Genomic DNA, 23,043 nt, shown 5'->3' with positions numbered 1-23,043 from the left:
CAAGAAAACTCCAAATAGATTCATGAAACCCCAATTGCAAAATGACTGAACCTCACCCCACCTCCCAACTCTATCTCTCTGTCTCTGTCTCTCTTTCTCTCTCTTTGACATGTAACATCCTGGGGAAGTGACCAAACATGTGATTACTCTAACAAATCTTTAAGATTGTCCATTACAGAGGAGAAACAGATCTTGTTTGGTAGAGTGAGTTTCCTCTTTATGGATTTCCCTATATCATTGGAATCATAGTTTCAGTTTCTATCCTCTATTATAAAAAAAATAAGAATCTTTTTTATGAATAGTCTCATGTGGACATTAATATGTCAACCTCAACAAAGCACCTTCTCTTTTATCATATGAGAAAGTCATTTATCGAATACTTTATTGAATCATAAAGTTTACTCAGTACTGTTTTCTCTTCCAATAACCTGGAATGATGGTAAAAGGAGCAAGATGTCTCAGAGTAGGGGGATATTGAAAATTATTAGTAAACACAGAGAGCTCATTTATCAATGGCACAAACTACTTCTGTTGTTGTGGTGGTTGTGGTGAGGGTACTATATTTAATGGACCTATTTCCTGGATCCAACACTACCATTTATTAACTCTACATGTCCTGTAGCTTCTTCTATATGTGTGTGATTCTTTGAACCAAATAAAATTCCAAATCCAAATGAAAAAGCTGTTCCAAAGTCTGAACAAATCTTCCTAGTACCTTAAAAAGTGAAGGGAAGAAATATTTTTTTTAAATGGAGGAGACAATAGGATCAAAAAAGGCTGAGTTGCCCTGAATGATGGGGATTCATCTCAGCTCTATTTCGCCTATTTGTTCCAGGATGAGTTGTTCATTCTTTCTGTCTTAGTGGTGTTCTTAAGTAGTCCCAAGGGTGTTCATCCAGGAACAATACCACACAGAGATGATTAAAATTTAAAACAAGAAGAGAAGAAGAAACCCTTCATTTTTTTTCTGGCACAGACTTAACCTTTCCCCACTTAATCTTTTAATTGGTCTTTCTGATTAGACTGATTTACTGCTTTTTTGTTGTTATTGATGATGATGATCAGGATCTGTACAGCTTCCCCGAAAATGGGGAGCACTTAGTTTGGTCAAGAAAAGGATTCTAGGGAATCCTAATCCTCTCCTCTCCATTAGGTCTCCACTACTTGATAAGAGGGTTCTATAGACATGTGAGGTCATGGAAGATTCATTATTGCTCAGAGGAAGGAAGCCAGGAAGCTGCATGATCTACTCCTCTCTCTCTCTCTCTCTCTCTCTCTCTCTCTCTCTCTCTCTCTCTCTCTCTCTCTCTCTCTCTCTCTCTCTCTCAAAACAATTACATCATTCACTGGATTCATGGATTATATTATTTTAGGTTACTATGAATAAAGTGTTGTAAATTATAATTACCCAATTGTCCCAAACCCCTTGTGATTTAACCCAGGTTTGATTCTATGCATCCCAGCCAGTCATCATTATAGAATCCTGGGATAAACTTCTGAGCACCTTGTCCTAAGTGGGCTTATTTGCCCCCAGACTCTTCACTCAGTAGCCAAAAGGGCTAGGGGGAATTTTTTTTTAAAAGATGCTCTTTGTATGGCAGCAAGCTAGCCCACGGACATGTGTTGAAACAGCTTGGAGCTCCATTCGCCAGGGGTTACGCTAAATGACATTAAACAAGAAACAACATCAGAACAGGAGAAAAAAATGTAATTATAAGATCATTATAAGAAGAAGTAATTTGTAACAATTAACTCTAGGGATATCTGGAGCCAACACCTGTGGAAACCCCAGGTGCCCAAAGAGCAAAACCAATTTTTTTTTAAACATTCTTATTTAAAGTTCTGAATTTGAAATTTTATCCCTTCTTCCTCCTCCCCTCCCTGACTCTCTGAAACAGTAAAAATAAATGGACATTCCACTGATTTCCAGTTCTTAGGACCACAAAAAGAGGTGATATAAATATTTTTGCACAAATAAGTCTTTCCCTCTTTATTGGATGTCTAACAGTGGTATTGCTAGATCAAAGGGTATGCATTTTTTAAAATAACTCTTTGGGCATAATTCCAAGTTGTCTCCAGAGCAATTAGATCAGTTCACAACTCTACTAACAATGCAATAATGTCCCAGTTTTCTCACATTACCTCCAACATCTATCATTTTCCTTTTTAAAAAATCATTTTACCCCCAACCAAATATTAAACTTGAAATACAAAAATTAAAAGGAGAAATCAATAATATTGAAAGTAAAAAAAACTATTGAATTAATAAATAAAACCAAGAGTTGGTTTTATGAAAAAGCCAATAAAATAGATAAACCTTTGGTAAATCTGATCAGAAAAAAGAAAGAGGAAAATCAAATTGTTAGTCTTACAAATGAAAAGGGGGATCTTTCCACCAATGAAGAGGAAATTAGAGAAATAATAAGAAGTTACTTTGCCCAACTTTATGCCAATAAATTTGATAACTTAAGTGAAATGGATGACTTCCTCCAAAAATATAGGCTCCCTAGATTAACAGAGGAGGAAATAAATTGCTTAAATAGTCCCATTTCAGAAAAAGAAATAGAACAAGCTATTAATCAACTCCCCAGAAAAAAATCCCCAGGACCAGATGGATTCACATGTGAATTCTACCAAACATTTAAAGAACAATTAGCCCCAATGTTATATAAATTATTTGAAAAAATAGGGGATGAAGGAGTCCTACCAAACTCCTTTTATGACACAGACATGGTACTGATACCTAAACAAGGTAGAGTGAAAACTGAGAAAGAAAATTATAGACCAATTTCCTTAATGAATATTGATGCTAAAATCTTAAATAAAATATTAGCAAAAAGACTTCAGAAAATCATCTCCAGGATAATACACTATGATCAAGTAGGATTTATTCCAGGAATGCAGGGCTGGTTTAATATTAGGAAAACTATTAATATAATTGACCATATTAATAATCAAATTAATAAGAACCATATGATCATCTCAATAGATGCAGAAAAAGCATTTGACAAAATCCAACATCCATTCCGTCTAAAAACTCTTGAGAGTATAGGAATAAATGGACTATTCCTTAGAATAATCAGGAGCATATATTTAAGACCTTCAGTAAGCATAATATGCAATAGAAATAAACTGCAACCTTTCCCAGTAAGATCAGGAGTGAAACAAGGTTGCCCACTATCACCATTACTATTCAATATAGTACTAGAAACGTTAACCTCGGCAATAAGAGCTGAGAAAGAGATTCGAGGAATTACAGTAGGAAATGAGGAAATCAAACTATCATTTTTTGCAGATGACATGATGGTATACTTAGAGAACCCCAAAGACTCTGCTAAAAAGCTACTAGAAATAATTCAAAATTTCAGCAAAGTGGCAGGATACAAAATAAATCCACATAAATCCTCAGCATTTTTATATATCACTAACAAAATGCAACAGCAAGAGATACAAAGAGAAATTCCATTCCAAACAAATGTTGAGAGTATAAAGTATTTGGGAATCCATCTACCAAAGAAAAGTCAGGAATTATATGAGAAAAATTACAAAACACTTGCCACAAAAATAAAGTCAGGTTTAAATAATTGGAAAGACATTCAGTGCTCTTGGATAGGCCGAGCGAATATAATAAAGATGACAATACTCCCCAAACTAATCTATTTATTTAGTGCTATACCAATCAGACTCCCAAGAAACTATTTTAATGACCTAGAAAAAATAACAACAAAATTCATATGGAAGAATAAAAGGTCGAGAATTGCAAGGGATCTAATGAAAAAAAACTCAGAGGAAGGTGGTCTAAGTGTACCTGATCTAAAGCTATATTATATAGCAGCAGTCACCAAAACCATTTGGTATTGGCTAAGAAATAGACCGGTAGATCAGTGGAACAGATTAAATACAAAGGACAAAAAAGGGTACATCTATAGCAATCTAATCTTTGACAAACCCAAAGATACCAACATTAGGGATAAAAATTCATTATTTGGAAAAAACTGTTGGGAAAACTGGAAATTAATATGGCAGAAATTAGATATGGATCCACACTTAACACCATATACCAAGATAAGATCAAAATGGGTCCATGATTTAGGCATAAAGAGGGAGATAATAAATAGATTAGAGGAACAGAGGATAGTCTACCTCTCAGACCTGTGGAGGAGGAAGGAATTTATGACCAGAGGAGAACTAGAGATCATTATTGATCACAAAATAGAAGATTTCGATTACATCAAACTAAAAAGTTTCTGTACAAATAATACTAATGCAAACAAGATTAGAAGGGAAGTAACAAACTGGGAAATATTTTTAAAAGCAAAGGTTCTGACAAAGGTCTCATTTCCAAAATATATAGAGAACTGACCCTAATTTATAAGAAACGGAACCATTCTCCAATTGATAAATGGTCAAAGGATATGAACAAACAATTCTCAGATGATGAAATTGAAACTATATCCACTCACATGAAAGAGTGTTCCAAATCACTACTGATTAGAGAATTGCAAATTAAGACAACTCTGAGATACCACTACACACCTGTCAGATTGGCTAAGATGACAGGAACAAATAATGATGAATGTTGGAGAGGATGTGGGAAAACTGGGACACTAATACATTGCTGGTGGAGTTGTGAAAGAATCCAGCCATTCTGGAGAGCAATTTGGAATTATGCCCCAAAAGTTATCAAACTGTGCATACCCTTTGACCCAGCAGTGCTACTACTGGGCTTATATCCCAAAGAAATACTAAAGAGCGGAAAGAGACATATATGTGCCAAAATATTTGTGGCAGCTCTTTTTGTTGTAGCTAGAAACTGGAAGATGAATGGATGTCCATCAGTTGGAGAATGGTTGGGTAAATTGTGGTATATGAAGGTTATGGAATATTATTGCTCTGTAAGAAATGACCAGCAGGAGGAATACAGAGAGGCTTGGAGAAACTTACATCAACTGATGCTGAGTGAAATGAGCAGAACCAGAAGATCACTGTACACTTCAACAACAATACTGTATGAGGATGTATTCTGATGGAAGTGAAAATCTTCAACATAAAGAAGAGCCAATTCACTTCCAGTTGATCAATGATGGACAGAGGTAGCTACACCCAGAGAAGAAACACTGGGAAATGAATGTAAATTGTTAGCACTAATATCTGTCTGCCCAGGTTACATGTACCTTCGGAATCTAATGCTTATTGTGCAACAAGAAAATGGTATTTACACGCATGTATTGTATCTAGGTTATATTGTAACACATGTAAAATGTATGGGATTGCCTGTCATCGGGGGGAGGGAATAGAGGGAGGGGGGTAATTTGGAAAAATGAATACAAGGGATAATATTATAAAAATATATATTAAAAATTATTTTAAAAAAACATTTTAGGCACTCTGGTATGAGATGGTACCTCAAAGTTGTTTTAATTTGTATTTATTTGATCAATAGTGATTTAGAACATTTTTTCATATAATTATATATAGCTGTAATATTCTCTTTAAAATGCAATATTCTCTGTTGAGTTTTCCTTGAGGTCTCTGGAGGCAGCCTTCATTTCAATTCAATAATCACCCCAAATGCAGCCAGGTGTTAAAGTCCAAATCCTTTATTGTCTCCTTCAAAGTCTTGTCTCCTTCACTTGAGGCTCTGCTAGTTTTTCTGGAGGCCTTCCAGATCTTGGTTTCAGTGGAGAAAGGAAGGACGACAGCCTGCCACCACTTTTCTTGTTTTTCCTAGTTCTGCTTCTGGTTCTGCTTATATCCTCTCTCATAATAGGTGTGAGTCTTGTGGAATTATAGTAAGTACTAAGTACATGTACTGAACTAGAGAACTATTAAGCATCATACTAAACAACCATTGTCTCTATCAATTCTACTGACGTAGCACCTTGTTTCAAGTTCTGGCCCATAACAGATAGCTTTGAGTTCTTTGTTTGTCATTTATCATTTGGAGAATGACTTGTGTTTTTATAAATTTGATTCAATTCTCCATAATATTTGAGAAATGAGGCCTTTATCAGGGATAGTTGTAAAATCTTTTCCCATTTTTCTGTTTTCTTTATAATTTTATTTGCTTTGGTTTTGTTTATGCAAAAACTTTTAAATTTTGTATAATCAAAATTATCTATTTTACATTTTGTGATACTATGTCTTTTTTGGTCCTAAATTCTTCCCTTATCTATAAGTCTGACAGATAAATGATTCTATGATGTCTTAATTTGCTTATGGTATCACCATTTATATGTAAATCACATAACTATTTTGATCTTATCTTAGTATATATTGTGAGATGTTGGTCTATACCTAGTTTCTGCCATACTATTTTCCAATGAAATAATGAATTTTTGTTCCAAATGCTTGGATCTTTGGGTTTATCATATGCTAGAGTATAATGGTCATTTACAATAATATAGTTTGTACCTAATTTGTTCCCTTTATTATTTTTTAGCCAGTATCAGATTGTTTTGATAATTCCTACTTTATAATATAGTTTGAGATCTGGTATGGCTAGATCATCTTCTTTTGCATTTTTTTTTCATGATTCCCTTACTGTCCTCAAGTTTTTGTCCTTCCAGATGAATTTTGTTTATTTTTTTATAGTTTAATTGGCATGTCACTGAATAAATTATTAATTTAGGTAGAATCATAATTTTTTATTATATTAGCTCAGCCTAATCATGAGCAATTAATATTTTTTCAGTTGTTTATATCTGACTTTATTTGTGTGAAAAGTAATACTGATTAGGTTTTAAACATTTTTCTATAGCAAGAGAACTAGAGGATGGGATATATAGGCTTTCTCAGGGATAATCAGCAAGAAGGATTTCTGATCATCTGCCTTCTCTTACTTATGTCAACTACTGGAAAAGTTCTCAGACTAGGTTCATTGACAACCCTGGAAGAATCCAATGAAAGGAAAATAAATCTAGTGGAAAACTAAGGAAATTTTCTTGCTAAGAGTAGCCTTGATATCCTAGAGTTCGCTTATATATCTTTTCCTGGCCTGCTTGGAGCACACTGCCAAGCATTTGAATGGATCAATGGGGAACCATCTGTCCCTATAAGAAAAGTGGTCTGGGATGTTCTTAGTTCAATGCTTAGCACAACATTTGTGAAGTGTTATGAAGCTACAGATTGCTGTGTATGACAGAGTTTTGTATATTAAGTCTAAGCAAGATAGATGTAAAATCATGTGCAGCAGAAGACTACACAATCCAGTAAGATTTTTATATTTCATTGGTCAAAAAAGTAGAAGAAGGTATTTCAGTCAAACAATACATTCCAATTACAAGTTTGGGAGTATGTGTTTCCATATACTAAACAGACTAGGAAGTATCTCATATTCCAAAGCACTTCCTCCAAAATGGAGACCAATAGAGATTCCTGAGAAGTGTTTTGGAACCAGCCATCTGGCCAAGGTGCTTGACCCTTCAGGTAGCCAGTCTACTGATCTTAATCAGTGTTCTAATCCTTCCTCTTTTATATTGTGTTTTCAGCTTCAAGGGCATTTCTTGGCTGTTCCAGCTTCACTGTTCGAACTTTAATTAGCTTCCAAGAGGCTTTTCTTTGAGGGCTTTCTAAATGTTCTGAACAGGATATTCCATATCAAGAAGTATAACTCAAAATCTTCCTTTTTCATGACTATTGAGGTCTCTAGATCATTTTAAAAAAATTAAAGAAATGTGGAAGAAATAAAGGAGTTGGAGCTTTTCTGAGATGACATTCATTGACTAATCTATTCATTCAACAAATATTTATTGTAAGTTTCTATTATGCACAAAGTATTGTGCTAGGAGTTGTAAGGCATATAAAGAAGTATAAAGTATAAGATTTTAACCCTTTCTGTATCCAACTTTTCATTCTAGTGAAGACAGCTTAATCTGGTCTGTTCTTCGTATGTTCCAATCAAGATAAAGAGATTAATGTTGCATTTTGTCAACAAAGTGATACAATAGATAAAGATCTGGACATGGAGTTAGGAAGACAAAAGTGAAAAATTACCTCAAACACTTATTATCTCTTTTCAAGTCACTATAGGCAAATCATTTAACCTCTATTTGCCTCAGTTTTTTCATCTGTAAAATGCGAATAATAATGCCACCTACCTTCTAGTATTGTGAGGATTAAATGTAATAATATTCATAAAGTGATTTGTCATTCTTAAAGTATGAAATGAATTTTATTGTTATTTTATTATTAATCCTTATTTTATCAATAATTATTAATAGTTTTAATTATTATTTTAGCATTGTCTTCCCTTATCCCAACTGAAGACTTAGAAGATCTGGGTTTGCCTTTTGCCCCCCACACATTTATTGCTAAGCAATTATTAGTAAGATCCTTAACCTTTCAGATCTTGAACTTCATCTATAAAATTTTATAACTATATCTATAGTTTCAATAATATAGGGTACCTTTTTATTTTTTAATTGAAGCTTTTTATTTTCAAAACATATGCAAGAATAATTTTTCAAAATTAACACCTGCAAAACCAATTTTCCCCTCCTTTCCCCAGCGCCTCCCCTAGATGGCAAGTAATCCCATACATGTTAAACATGGTAAAAATATATGTTAAATCCAATATATATATTTATACAATTATTTTGTTGCATAAGAAAAATAAGATCAGAAAGGAAAAAATGAGAAAGAAAACAAAATTCAAGCAAACAACAACAAAAAGAGTGAAAATACTATGTTGTAATCACCCTCAATTCCCACAGTTCTCTATCTGGATATAAATGACTCTCATCATCACAAGATCATTGGAACTGTCCTGAATCATCCCATTGTTGAAAAGAGCCATGTCAATCAGAATTGATCATCATATAATTTTTCTGTTGCCATACACAATGATCTCCCAGTTCTGCTAACTTCACTTGCCACCAGTTCCTGTCTCTAAAATCATCCTCCTGATCATTTCTTATAGAACAATAAAATTCCATAACATTCATATACTTATTCAGCCATTCTCCAACTGATGGACATCCATTCAGCTTCCAGTTTCTTGCCACTACAAAAAGGGCTGCCACAAACATTTTTGTACATATAGGTCCCTTTCCCTACTTTAAGGTCTCTTTGGGATATAAATCCAATAGAAACACTGCTGGATCAAAGGATATGCACAGTTTGATAGCCCTTTGGGCATAGGTCCAAATTGCTTCCCAGAATGGTTGGATCAATTCACAATTCCAGGAACAATGTATTAGTGTCCCAGTTTTCCCACATCCCCTCCAACATTTGTCATTATCTTTTCCTGTCATTATCTTAGCCAATCTGAGGTATGTGGTGGTATTTCAGAGATTTTCAAATTTGCATTTCTTTGATCAATGGTGATTTAGAGTATCTTTTCAAATGACTAGAAATGGTTTCAATTTCATCTGAAAATTGTCTGTTCATATCCTTTGTACATTTATCAATTGGAGAATGGCTTGAATTCTTATAAATCTGAGTGAATTCTCTCTATATTTTAGAAATAAGTCCTTTATTAGAACCCTTGAATGTAATTTTTTTTGCCTCAATTTATTGCTTCCTTCTAATCTTATCTGCATTTGTTTTGTTTCTACAAAAAACTTTTTAACTTAATATAATCAAAATCATCTATGTTGTGTTCAGTAATGAGCTCCAGTTCTTCTTTGGTCACAAATTTCTTCTTTCTCCACAGATCTGAGAGGTAACATCATATGTTCTAATTTGCTTATAATATCACTCTTTTTGTCTAAATCATGAACCCATTTTGACCTTGTGTTGGAATATGATATTGGGTGTGGGTCGATGCTTACTTTCTGCCATACTAGTTCCAATGTTCCTAGCACTTTTTGTCAAATAGTTAGTTCTTTTCCCAAAAACTGGGGTCTTTGGGTTTGTCAAACACAAGTTTACTATAGTCACTCACTGTTTTGTCTTGTAAGCATAACTTATTTCACTGATCAATTACTCTATTTCTTAGCCAGTATCAAATGGTTTTGATAACCACTGCTTTATAACATAGTTTTAGGTCTGGCACAGCTAGATCTCCTTCATTTGCATTTGTTTCATTAATTCCAATGAAATTCTTGATCTTTTGTTCTTTTTATTATTTTTTTTTCTAGATCTGTAAAATAATTTCTTGAGAGTTTGATTGGTAAGGCACTAAATAAATAGATTAATTTAGGCAGTATTATCTTTTTATTATATTTGCTCAGCTTACCCATGGACACTTGATATTTTTCCAATTCAATTATATCTGATTTTATTTGTGTGGAAAGTGTTTTGTACTTGTGTTCATATAGTTCCTGACTTTGTCTTGACAGTAGACTCCCAAATATTTTATATTATCAACAGTTATTTTAAATGGAATTTCTCTTTGTATTTCTTGCTGATGGACTTTGTTGATAATATACAAAAATGTTGATGATTTATGTGGAATTATTTTGTATCCTGCCACTTAGCTAAAGTTGTGAATTGTTTCTAGTAGTTTTTTAGCTAGTTTTCTAGGGTTCTCTAAGTATAAAATCTGCAAAGAGTGATAATTCAGTTTCCTTCTTACCTACTCTAATTCCTTTAATTTCTTTTTCTTTTCTTATTGCCAAAGTTAGCATTTCTAATAACTTATAATGGACAACCTTGTTTTACCCCTGATCTTATTGGGAATGGTTCTAGTCTGTCCCCATTACATATGATGCTTGTTGGTGGTTTTAAATAAATGCTACTGATCATTTTAAGGAAAACTCCATTTATTACTATGCTCTCTAATGTTTTTAATAGGAATGGGTGTTGGATGCTTTTTCTGCATCTATGAGATAATCATATGATTTTTTTTAGTTTGGTTATTGTTATAATCAATTATGCTAATAGTTTTCCTAATATTGAACCAGCCCTGCATTCCTGGTATAAGTCCTAGTTGGTCATAGTGTATTATACTGAGGATGACTTTCTGTAATCTCTTTGCTAATATTTTATCTAAGATTTTTGCATCAATATTCACTGAGGAAATTGGTTTATTGTTTTCTTTCTCTTTTTCAAAAACAGAGGTCTGGGCAATCTATATTTTGTAGGTATTCTTCCATTTTTACTTATTGACATATACTTGAGCAAAATAACTCCTAATTATTGCTCTAATTTCCTCTTCATTGGTGGAAAGTTCTCCCTTTTAATTTTTTAGACTAACAATTTGATTTTCTTCTTTCCTTTTTCTTTTTTTTTAAATTAATAGTTTTTATTTACCAGATATACGCATGGGTAATTTTACAACATTGATAATTGCCAAACCTTTTGTTCTAATTTTTCCCCAATTTTACAACATTGATAATTGCCAAATCTTTTGTCCTAATCTTTCCCCTCTTCCCTCCCCCCCCATGGAGGTTGACCAATACATGTTAAATATGTTAAAGTATAAATTAAATACAATATATGTATACATGTCCAAACAGTTGTTTTGCTGTACAAAAAGAATCGGACTTTGAAATAGTGTACAATTAGCCTGTGAAGGAAATCCAAAATGCAGGTGGACAAAAATAGAGTGATTGGGAGTTCTATGTAGTGGTTCATAGTCATCTCCCAAAGTTCTTTCGCTGCATGTAGCTGGTTCATTTCATTACTGCTCTGTTGCAACTGATTTGGTTCATCTCACTGTTGAAAATGGCCACATCCATCAGAATTGATCATCATATGGTATTGTGGTTGAAGTATACAGCAATCTCCTGGTCTTGCTCATTTCACTCAGCATCAGTTCATGTAAGTGTCTTCAGGCCTTTCTGAAATCATTCTGTTGGTCATTTCTTACAGAACAATAATATTCCATAATATTCATTCTTCTTTCCTTTTTCTAATCAAATTAACTAAAGATTTAATTACTGTGTTAATTTTTTCATAAAACCAACTCAGTTTTATTTATTAATTCAATAGTTTTCTTACTTTCAATTTTATTAATTTCCCCTTTTATTTTCAGAATTTCAAATTTGGTGTTTAATTAGGAGTTTTTAATTTATTCTTGTTCTAGCTTTTTTTAAAAAGCTCAATTCATTGATCCCCTCTTTATTTTATGCAGTAAGCATCTAGAGATATAACATTTCTTAATAACTACTTTGGCTATATCCCATAAATGTTAATATGTTGTCTCATTATTGTCATTCTCTTGGATAAAATTATTGATTTCTTCTATGATTTATTGTTTTAACCATTCCTTGTTTAGGATTAGAATATTTATTTTCCAATTAATTTTTGGTCTATTTTCCTCTAGCCTTTTATTGTATGTGATTTTTATTGCCTCATGATTAAAAATGCATTTACTATTTCTACCTTTATGCATTTGATTTTGAGGTCTTTGTGCCCTAGTATATGGTCAATTTTTGAACAGATTCCATGAACTGCCAAGAAAAAAAGTTCTGTTTCTATTCAATTTTCTCCAAAATTCTACCATACCAATCTTTGCTAAAATTATATTTACCTTCTTAAATTCTTTCTTATTTTGTGGTCTGATTTATTTAGTTGTGAGAGAGCAAAGTTGAGATCCTCCAATAGTATAGTTTTGCTGTCTATTTCTTTTTGCAGTGCTCTCAACTTCTTCTCTAGGACTATGGGTGCTATACCACTTGGTATATACACACATACACACACACACATTATATATATATATATATACATATATATATATATATAATATATGATATATAAGACATAACAAATAATGACATTGCAAGAGTCACCCAACAACTAAAACAACTAATTTATTAAAGTTAATTCCAAGAAACCATAAGTTTGGAGGTGTAAACTTAGTGGGGCCAGTCAGGCTTTGAATTTGGAGCCAACATTTAGGTGCCCTAATGTTTCCTTTTGCTTGAGGAATTATTCCTCCATTTGATAATCTGGAGATCACCATCCTTAAATCTCAAAGTTGTCCACCTCCTTATGCTATATGTAATCAGTTCCTGCTCTCTCAATTGGCCCAACTCTATTGCTACAGAGCCCCTCCCCCAACACTCAAAGAGAGTTTAATGAATTCTATGGATCTCTATAAGACACTTGCTGTCCATTTCCTAGTTCAAACACTTCTCAGACTGTCCTCTGTGTAGATTTCCACCACCTACTGTCCTCTCAGGTGACCTATTCCAACTGACCTTCATATCACTATCCTAAACTCCAGTTCTCAACCCCCAAATTAATGAATTCCTAGTTACATCTGCTTACAGTTACATAGCTCCTAGCTCTAGGTTAGAAACGTTACCATTTATTTCCTTAATATAAAATCAAGATTGTAACAACCTCACAACTTCAGAACCAATCTTGTCTCTTCCTTTTCCTTTACCACCATGACCTCATTATCTAACTGGTTGCCAAGTCTTGTTAATTCTACCTTCCAAACCTCTCTCCTACTGATTTGTTTATTTCTGCCTATATGGTAACTACCCTAACTCAAACCTTCATTATTTGTACTAGACTATTCTATTATCATTCTCATTTGTTGCACTTCATCTAGGACTTTCCAAATCCCTGTGGTGACAACTGTCAAAATAACAATCTGCCCAAGTCACAAGACTGACAGGGTTACTCCTTATATCAAAAATCCTTTGAACAAATATACAAATACAAACCTGACATTCTGCTACTCTTCAGAATCTAATTTTAAGCAATAAATGAGTTGACACACATTTATTAAATACCTGCCTTACCAAAATTACTTCAGACTGTTCCCTTCATACATTTCATCTCGTTGGAAAACTGACCAGCACTGTAACTCCTGTCCCTATCCCTTTGCCCTGACAATATACCATGTTTAAGATGCTTTCTTAGAAACCATAACTTCTTTCACAAATTGGTTCAGATGCAAAGTCCTATCAAAACCTTTCTAGACTCATTAGTTGTCAATTGTTCTAAATCTTTGTAATGTGTGTGTGTGTGTGTGTGTGTGTGTGTGTGTGTGTGTGTGTGTGTGTGTTTGTGTTTTACTCCAGTAAAGTACCAGGCTGGGTACTATTGTGTTCATGTTTTGTTTTGGTCTTTTCATCTTTGTATGGAAATATCAGAGAACTGAACTTAATAAAGATTGACTGAATTAAATGGAGTTGAACCTAATCTAGTATGAAAATCAAGCAGAGTTTAGGATAAACACTCAACCCTAAAGATTTATTGTAGTGGGCACACTTGGTGCAAAACAAAAGAAACTTTTGATTACTGTCTTCTTCTTGTTCTCTTTTCTCTAAGTTTTTAGGACACTATTCCCTTCTGGTTCTGACATTTTTTTTTTTCAGACAATCTTTTCTCAATGTTCTTTGCAAAATCCTCATTTAGGTCAAATCCACTACCATGAGTGCTCCACAGGGCTTTTTCTAGAGCCTCATCTTCTCCCATCTATGGCACTTCCCTTGGTGATTTCATCAGCTCCCATGGATTTAATTTTCCTCTCTAAGGTAAAGATTCTTATATTTATCTATCTTGTCCTAACCTCTCTGCTGATCTCCCAATTTAAATTGTCTTTCAGACATGTCCAGTAGACATATTAAACTCAACTAGAACAAAACTGAATTCAATATCTTTTCCACTAAATTTTCTAGCTTCTTTATTACTACAGAAGGAATATGACCTTCCCAGTTCCTCAGGCTTGGAACCTAGGTGTTATCCTTTCATTTACCATATCTCACTTGGACAACTGCAAAACCTGATAGTAACTCTGCCTGCCTCAAGTTCTCCCCATTTTAATCCATTCTCCATTCAGCCACCTAAGTGATTTTTGTAATGACAATCCAACCATGTCCAGGAATAAATACTAAGAATGGTGTTTAAAGACTCACAAGTACCCACACACAGGCACCTTTCCAGTTTTCTTATACCTTGCTTCCTACCACATATTTTGCAATCCAATGATGATGGAGTTTTTCAAGAAATTCCATCTCTCAAATCTAGGTATTTTTTCTGACTGCCATCCATGCCTAGAATGTTCTCCCTCTTCCTTTCTACTAATTAGCTTCCCTAGCTTGCTTCAAATCCCAACCAAAATATCATGTTTTAAGGAAGATTTTCTCAGTCTCTCAATTCGGGTCCTTTTTTCCCTACATATGGCTCATTTTTACATATTTAGTTACATGCTTTCTCATTATTCTGTAAGCTTCTTGAGGTCAGGCACTACTTTTTTATTTTTTTATTTTTTGTACCTCAAGTGCTTAGCACAATATTTAGTACATGCTAGGTGGTTAATAAGTGACTTACTATTCTAACTGTATGTTGACCTGACAGGAAATGATCAGTTTCAGGAAAAATACAAAAGAATATCAACTTAAGTATCTTGACAAACAAAGCATAGACAAGGTTTTCAGGGAAAAAAAAAATCTGAGTGGATTATTGTTCATGAAAACTGTGCCTATTCAAATCCAAAATATTTGTGTTTCATTAAGATCTCTTGGCATCGTGCTAATATGCAGTCAGCAAACTGAAGCATAATGAAAAATTTCTATTTGGATTGATTAACTGGACCAGTATGCATTATTCCAGATTAGCACAGACAGGGCTTTTCACAGCTTTGGGAACAGCTGCAATTCAGAAGGTCAACCTGAAATTCTGAAAGGAACTCAGGATTATAAATTCCAAACTACAAGGGACCCTAAAGAACATTTTCATTTCATTAAATTTTATTTTGCTTTTTCAAGTAATAAAAATATTTTCCCTTTCCATTCTACCACCCCTTAATTTACAAGAAATAAAAACTTGTGAATATATATATATATATATATATATATATATGTATGTATATATATATGTATGTATGTATATCCATAGTTAAATAAAATAAATGTCCAAAAGTATGACTCCTTAATCTATCCATCTTGTTTCTGCCAGAAAGATGCTTCACCAATATCTCTTTGGAATCATGGTCATTGTGTTGATCAGGGTTCTTAAGCAGATAAAAATTGTTATCTTTTCAAACCAACAGCTTTCTTTTCTAAAGAAATTGAGACCCAGAAAAGTCCAGTCACATAGCTTCTAAGTGTCTAAGGCTATATTGAAACAAGTCTTTCTGACTCTGCACCCGGTACTCCAACCACAGCACTGCCTCACCAATGATCATGGATCCATGTTGATATCCTGGACTAATTAAATCTAACTGAAAAACATATCTTATTTCTTTTAGGAAAAATATGTTAACTCAATCTAAAACAGTGGAAAATCTCTCCTTGGGCTCTCTGTCATGCTACCTGCTTGGCTTTTTTACACAGTAAACATGATTCTCAAAATATAGTGGCCCAAAGAAGACAATCTCATTTTACTGGTCACTTAACATTCTGTTTCCATATTGAATTTTATATATATTTTGTTTTCGTGTATTTGTATATTGTGTCCCCCATTTGACTGTGAGCTTCTTGAGATCAATGACTGCCTTTATGTATTCCTAGCTCTTAGCACAGTACTTGGCATATAGTATATGCTAAATAAATGTTTACTGACTGACTGTTAAACATAAGTACTAAGGATATATATATGTGTGTGTGTGTGTGTATGTATGTATGTATGTATGTATATGTGAAATGAAGCCAGAAGTGAAGTGAACATGGCAATCTGGGCTAAGGACTTTCCAATCCGAAAAAAGGGCATCAGAGACAATATTTATCCTGAGTTGTTTCCTGTTGTCTTCTGGGTTTGAAGAGGACTAATATGATATAATGGGTGTTGTCCTGACTTGCATGTGAATTGGATTTAAGTGAGGCAGAGTTGTACATAGTCATTAGCTACACTCTCTTCCTGAATCATTGAAGTGGCAAGAAAAAAGTCAGGAAGACTGACTAAGATGCAGTGAATGACCTTGGTATCTTTGAGCCTGACCAAGTTCTAAGAGCCTCCAACCCCTGTTTCAGTAACCTTCATAGATCTTAGAACAAATTATTCTCTCCTGACCATTTCACTAGGGAAATATTCACATGTCTGGAACAGACATTGTCCTAACATTAGTGTTATACTCAATTCCTGGAATACATTTCCAGAGTAAGAAGGCTGCTAAGGAGGAGGTAGAAAATTCCAAAGAAGTATGGAATCAGAAGTAAGTAAAATACTGTTTTTAGCAACCCAGTGGCAAACATTCCTGAGATCCTAAGAAATAAAATAAAAACTAGATTTTCTGTAACTCCAGCAGTGTGAAGGCAAAGAAGTGAATTTTAATGTTTTTAATCCAATGTTTTATGGCACTTGGATTTTAGAATGCTGGATTGAAAATCACTAATATCAGGTTCAAGACCTCCCCTGATTCTTACTACAATCTAACTGTGACCAACGTTGACCTTCCCACCTGTTTTCTTGTCATTAAAATGGGATTTATAGTACTTACTTCACATAATTTTAATGAGACTAAAATGGGATCGAAGCATATTAATCCCTTTGCAAATTTTAATATATGAACACAATATTTATATATGTATAAAATATATGTGTATGTGTTTATGTGTGTATATCTTTACATACATGTGTGTAACTACAAAAAGAAATACACTTATTTCAAAAGATAGTCACAAATATTCATACACTTTCTCTAATTCATGGGGCATAATATTCCTCTTCATTTGCGTCACCTCAATCTGAGGAGGGAAAGGATGTTAGATTCATAGCTTAGTTCTGCTCTTACAAAGCACTGTACCAGTTCATAGTACAACTCTCCCAGTCCCAGACACCCACGATTCTCAAGGTATCTATGTTACTATAACTGATGTTGTACCATCCCATCTGAATCTTGAATCCAAAGTCACTATGGTTTGAAATCTCAGTCCTATGAGGATCACCTCCAGCACCTGAAACTAAAGATAAACAACCCCAAACAGAAACAAACCCCCCCCTCGTTTTTTTTTCCAAACAGGGAGAACTGAAAAGAACAAGTCCCTTCCTCCTCACCCATGAATTTCATAATGTTCATATGAAGTACAGAGGCTAGGAGTACAGATGAGAACAGGTATAAAGGAGAGCAAAAAGTTCAGTCACACTACACACTACACAAACACACACACACATACCACTCACACACACACACACACACACTTTGTTGTTTTTGTTTAGTTGTTTCAGTCATGTTCAACTCTTCATGATCCCATTTGGAGTTTTCTTGGCAAAGAGCTAGAGGGGTCTGTCATTACCTTTTACAATCAAACACACACACACACACACACACACACACACACACACGGGACATTATAATACAGGAGAAAAAGTACTGGTCTCTGAAGTCAAACTCACACCTGGATTTGTATTGTGCCTCTGATAATATGTGTGACCTAAAGCAAAAAAATTTATATCCCTGGGTCTTAGCTTCCTCATTCACAAAATGAAAAAGTTGGATCAGATGGCATCTGAGGTCCCTTACAAATCAAATTTTATGATCCTATTATTACACCAAAAAGTAAGACTTGGCTAAGCTACTAGTTCATTTGCTTTATGAATTCAATTTTCTCAATAATGACCCCGCCCTGACCAAAATGGAATTCATAAAACACATAGAGTTATGTCTATGTGCATGTATGTGTGTAACTCATACATGTATGCAGATGGGCTTGTTCAAAGGAGATTGGTAAGAACCGATTTTGTAGAAGTTTGTATATCTGAATGACATACTGTCACCTTTGCATATGCACAGGAACAGTAGCTAAAAGCAAGGAAAAATGCTACTGCAATAAGCCATGAACAAGATGTATTTGCATCCCATAAAGCAGTTTTTAAAATGATTGCATTATAGGCTCTAGGGACCAAGGCTAAATAAAATGCTTATACTAGGGCTGAGGTCAAATACAGTAAAAAAAAAAGTCTATTAAACGGAAGCCATGAACCTTCACTATTACACATGATTGAAATCAGCTATGATTCCAGTTCTCCTATCCTCTTTTTTCCAGTTTTGCCTACTATTAGTATGCACACTGTTGTAACAAGACTAAATTTCCTCCTTGAGAACAGCTCATATGCCTTCAAGCATCTATATTTATTACAACAAAGACTGGCACTAGTCCTAGTACAGAGGGATTTAGTTTAATGTTACTACAATTTTCACAAGACTACCAGAAAATGGTCCATAGAAAGGTAAATAGTATGTGCTGTTGCCACAAAAACATTCCTTCCCACCTACACTATCTTCTGTGTTGTCATTCATTCTTTCTCCACCACTCTCATAGACTCCAGATTGTCTTTTTTTCCCTTTTCTACAGGCCTCAAGGTGTGCCAAGAAAGAACAAAAGGGCTTCCTCCCATTCAGTTCTATTCTTTGGTACCTGGAATTCCTGCCTCCTTTTACCCTTTATTGCCTCTCTTCCCCCAAGTCCTTTCCCCCAATCTTCTCATACAACTTCTTAGTTCTGTGAGAAGCTTTTGCCAGAAAGAATTGGAAATTGAGGGGATGGCCACCATTTGGGGAATGACTGAATAAATTGTGATATGGTACATAAATGTATTGGAATACTATTATGCTATAAGAAATGATGAGACGACAGCTTTCAGAAAAACCTGGACAAACATAGAACTTATGCAAATGAGTAAGAGAATATTGTCCACAGTTACCACAAAATTAGGAGATAATCAACTATGAAAAATTTAGCTCTTCTCAGCAATACAATGATCCAAGACAATTCCAAAGGAGTTATTATGGAAAAATGTTATCCACATCCAGAGAAAGAACTGAATGCAGGTCAAAGCATATGTGTGTGTGTGTGTGTGTGTATATCTCTATGTTTATTCTTTTGGTCAGTTTCTTTTTTTACAACATAACTAATATGGAAAAATATTTTATATGATTGCACGTATGTATCTATATCAAATTGCTTGCCATTTTAGGGATAAGAAGAGAGGGAAAGAGAAAATTTGGAAATTAAAATTTTTAAGTGAATGTTTAAAATTGTCTTTACAGGTAATTAGAAAAAATAAAAAAAACTATTTTAAAAGTTAATAAAAATTTAAAATTAAGAAAAAGAACAAAAGCTTTTTGCTTTTCCCCAGAACACCAAGGCCACAATTCCTTTTTTTTTTTTTTTAAGGCCACAATTCTTACGAAAAACTGTTTAAGAGGAGAAAAATTATACATTTCCAATACACACTTTCATATACAATGTAAAATCTAGGTTCTTTAGTTTCATAATGTTTTCATTTGTATTCAGTACTCATAATATTAATGAAAAAGACTACTGGAATTGAAAGAAAAGAAAACCTCTATCAAAACCTCAGTGGGCTCTCTTTTCCTTGTTTATAAAATGGTGTTGAAAATAAAGATCTCCAAGTTTTCTTTTAGCTCTAAGATCCTGAGGTGCTGTCACAGAAAATGTAGAGGACAGAGCTAGAAAAAAGAGCCAAAGACAGAATTTGAGAAACAAAGTATCCAACATCTTGCAGGAAGTTTACATCAATTTAATTGACAATAATTAATTAAGGATTGTCAGATTGCATGAAGTAAAGTCAGTAAGATTACAAATATTCAAGAAGTCAAAATAAGGGCCTGGGCCAAAACTTGAGATGAATCACTATGAAAATCAACCAAAACTGAAGAATTCCTACTGAGACCAATGCCCCATGGCATTGTTAGTACACCCTTGAACAAGCAGGCCCTCTCCACATCATCCAAGAATACAGAAAAAATAGAGTTTTACCCAAACACAAACTCTCAGTACAGAAGACTGGCCTGAAGAATTAATCAAAAATAAGAAAATGCTGAACTCAATAAAGAAATACTATGAATTGAGAGAAGCTCATTCAAAAAAAGCCGAATAACCAGAATACTAGGATTATAACAGTGTCTGGAGAAAAAAATGAAGGAAGGGATTACAATATAATTTTAAATGAAATCAGAACTTTGGAGAAAAAAATTGATAACTTAGAATGGATAACATAGAACATAAGATGGTAAATCTTATTTAAATCCTGACTTTCAGAAAACTAAAATAGAAGAAACAGAATTCAAGACCCTCATGAAACAACAACAAAAAAATTAAATTAAAATCAAAATATTATAAAAAAAATTTAAATATATGATATATACATATGCATATATACTTTAAAACAAAATCAAAGAACTTTAAAATAATTTATATTATAAGATATATATTATTAAAATAATTTTGGAAGAAATGATGGGGGAGGGAAGAAATGGGCCTATGGTAAAACAGATGACTTTCAGGTCTTCCTGATAAAAAAGAACAGGGATGAGAAGTTTTGAAATACAAACACAGGAGTCGAAAGAAAATGAGAAAGTTAGATTTATTTGTGTGTTTAGAAGGAGCACTACAATGACAAAATCCTTATATTATAAAAGGAGTAAAAAAAATCTATCTCTTTAAAACCCCAATATTTTTAAGGATTGAAAAAATTAAATAATATAGACAAATAGGGGATTACTACTTTGTTCTAATTTATTAATCTTAACAGGAGAGGGAAAAGGGGGAAATGGGAATATAAAAGAGGAAAAAGAAGGGAAGAGAATAATCTTTTTTATATATAGCAAGAGTACAAATGATGAATAGTATGCAAAAAATGAAGAAGGGAATTTGAGGACAAGTATCACCTGAACTACTTTACTTCAATCTGAACTGGCAAAGAAGGGTTGAACATCTCTCTCTCTCTCTCTCTCTCTCTCTCTCTCTCTCTCTCTCTCTCTCTCTCTCTCTCTCTCTCTCTTCTCTCTCTCTCTCTCTCTCTCTCTCTCTCTCTCTCTCTCTCTCTCTCTCTCTCTCTCTCTCTCTCTCTCTCTCTCTCTCTCTCTCTCTCTCTCTCTCTTTCTCTCTCTCTCTCTCTCTCTCTCTCTCTCTCTCTTATAAACACACAAATATACACACACACAAATGCACACACAGATCGTTTATGTATGACAATATTGTGTTTAACTGAAAAATTGACAGAAAGAGGGATTTAAAAGGGAAGGTGGAGTTGATTTGGCCATATGAAAATTAATGTAATAACAGAAGATATAGTGTGAGAGGTTATTAGAAAAAGAAAGAATATAGAAGTGTAATAAGATGGGATAAGAGGAAGAGAAGCAAAATTCCTCTTTCCTAATTCCAATTTGAAAAGAAAAACAAGTGAGAAAAATCCAGAAGAAAGAGAAAAGTACAAGATGGCAGGATAGAAGGAAACTAGGAATGGGAAACTTTTATTTTTCTGCAAAGGGCCATTTGGATAATTATAACATCATTTGTGTGTCATACAAAATTATGAACTTACAGAACTCAATCAGTGATGGGTTTTTGTACCTACCTTTCAGACCATCACTACCTGCAGTTGCCTTAGCAAATAATTTTGCCAGCTTTACATGGCCTGTAGGCTAGTTGTTTCTCCCCTTTGAAGGAAAGAGTGAATAGATAATTGTTAGGATTCTTACAAGGTGCTAAGTAAGTGGAATTGAGGAGACAGTGGTTAAATCTAGTTTAGCATTGATTTAATCCTACAACAAATAATGGTTTCCTAGTGATATAATGATTGTTGTATACTCAGTGTGGAACATATAAAGAGGAGCTGTCAGGGCCAGAAAGGAGAAGCCCACTAGAAGCTCTCAGAGACTCAGCCAGGATTCAGTTGAGGAGATTCAGAAGCTAGAAAAAGCAGCTTAAGCTCTTGGAACCAAGACTACAGAAGGCCTCTAAGAAAAAACAGAGGAGCCCCTAGTGAAGGAGACAAGACTTTGAAGGAGACAATAAAGGATTTAGACTTTAACTCCTGGCTGCATTCAAGGTGATTACATTAAACTGAAATGAAGGCTGCCTCTAGAAGCCCTCCAAGAAAGCTGCTTCAGAGAACATTATATTTTAGAGAAGAATAGTACAGGTAACCATAACTATAAACATGAATGACATGAAATTACTTATAAATGGACTAGAATAAGATAATAAAAAGGATTAGAAAGCAGAATCCAATGGTAAGTTGTGTAAGAAAATCATGTAGAACAAAAAAGATTTACATTAAAATAAGGACTTGAATCAAAATTTATTCTGCTCAGCTTAGAAAAAAAATAAAAATTGTGAGAGATTAACCATTATTTCAGGCAAGACTATGATAAAAATGGACACAATTAAAACACAAATATAACTATAGTGTACTTAAAAGTGTCAAGATAGTTATAAGGCCACTGCTTAAAGA

Source organism: Sminthopsis crassicaudata, chromosome 3 (genome assembly GCF_048593235.1).
Source record: "Sminthopsis crassicaudata isolate SCR6 chromosome 3, ASM4859323v1, whole genome shotgun sequence".
In the NCBI taxonomy this organism is placed as follows: Eukaryota; Metazoa; Chordata; class Mammalia; order Dasyuromorphia; family Dasyuridae; genus Sminthopsis; species Sminthopsis crassicaudata.
The sequence above is the reverse complement of the archived record's forward strand: the minus strand, read 5'-3'. Positions refer to the sequence as shown.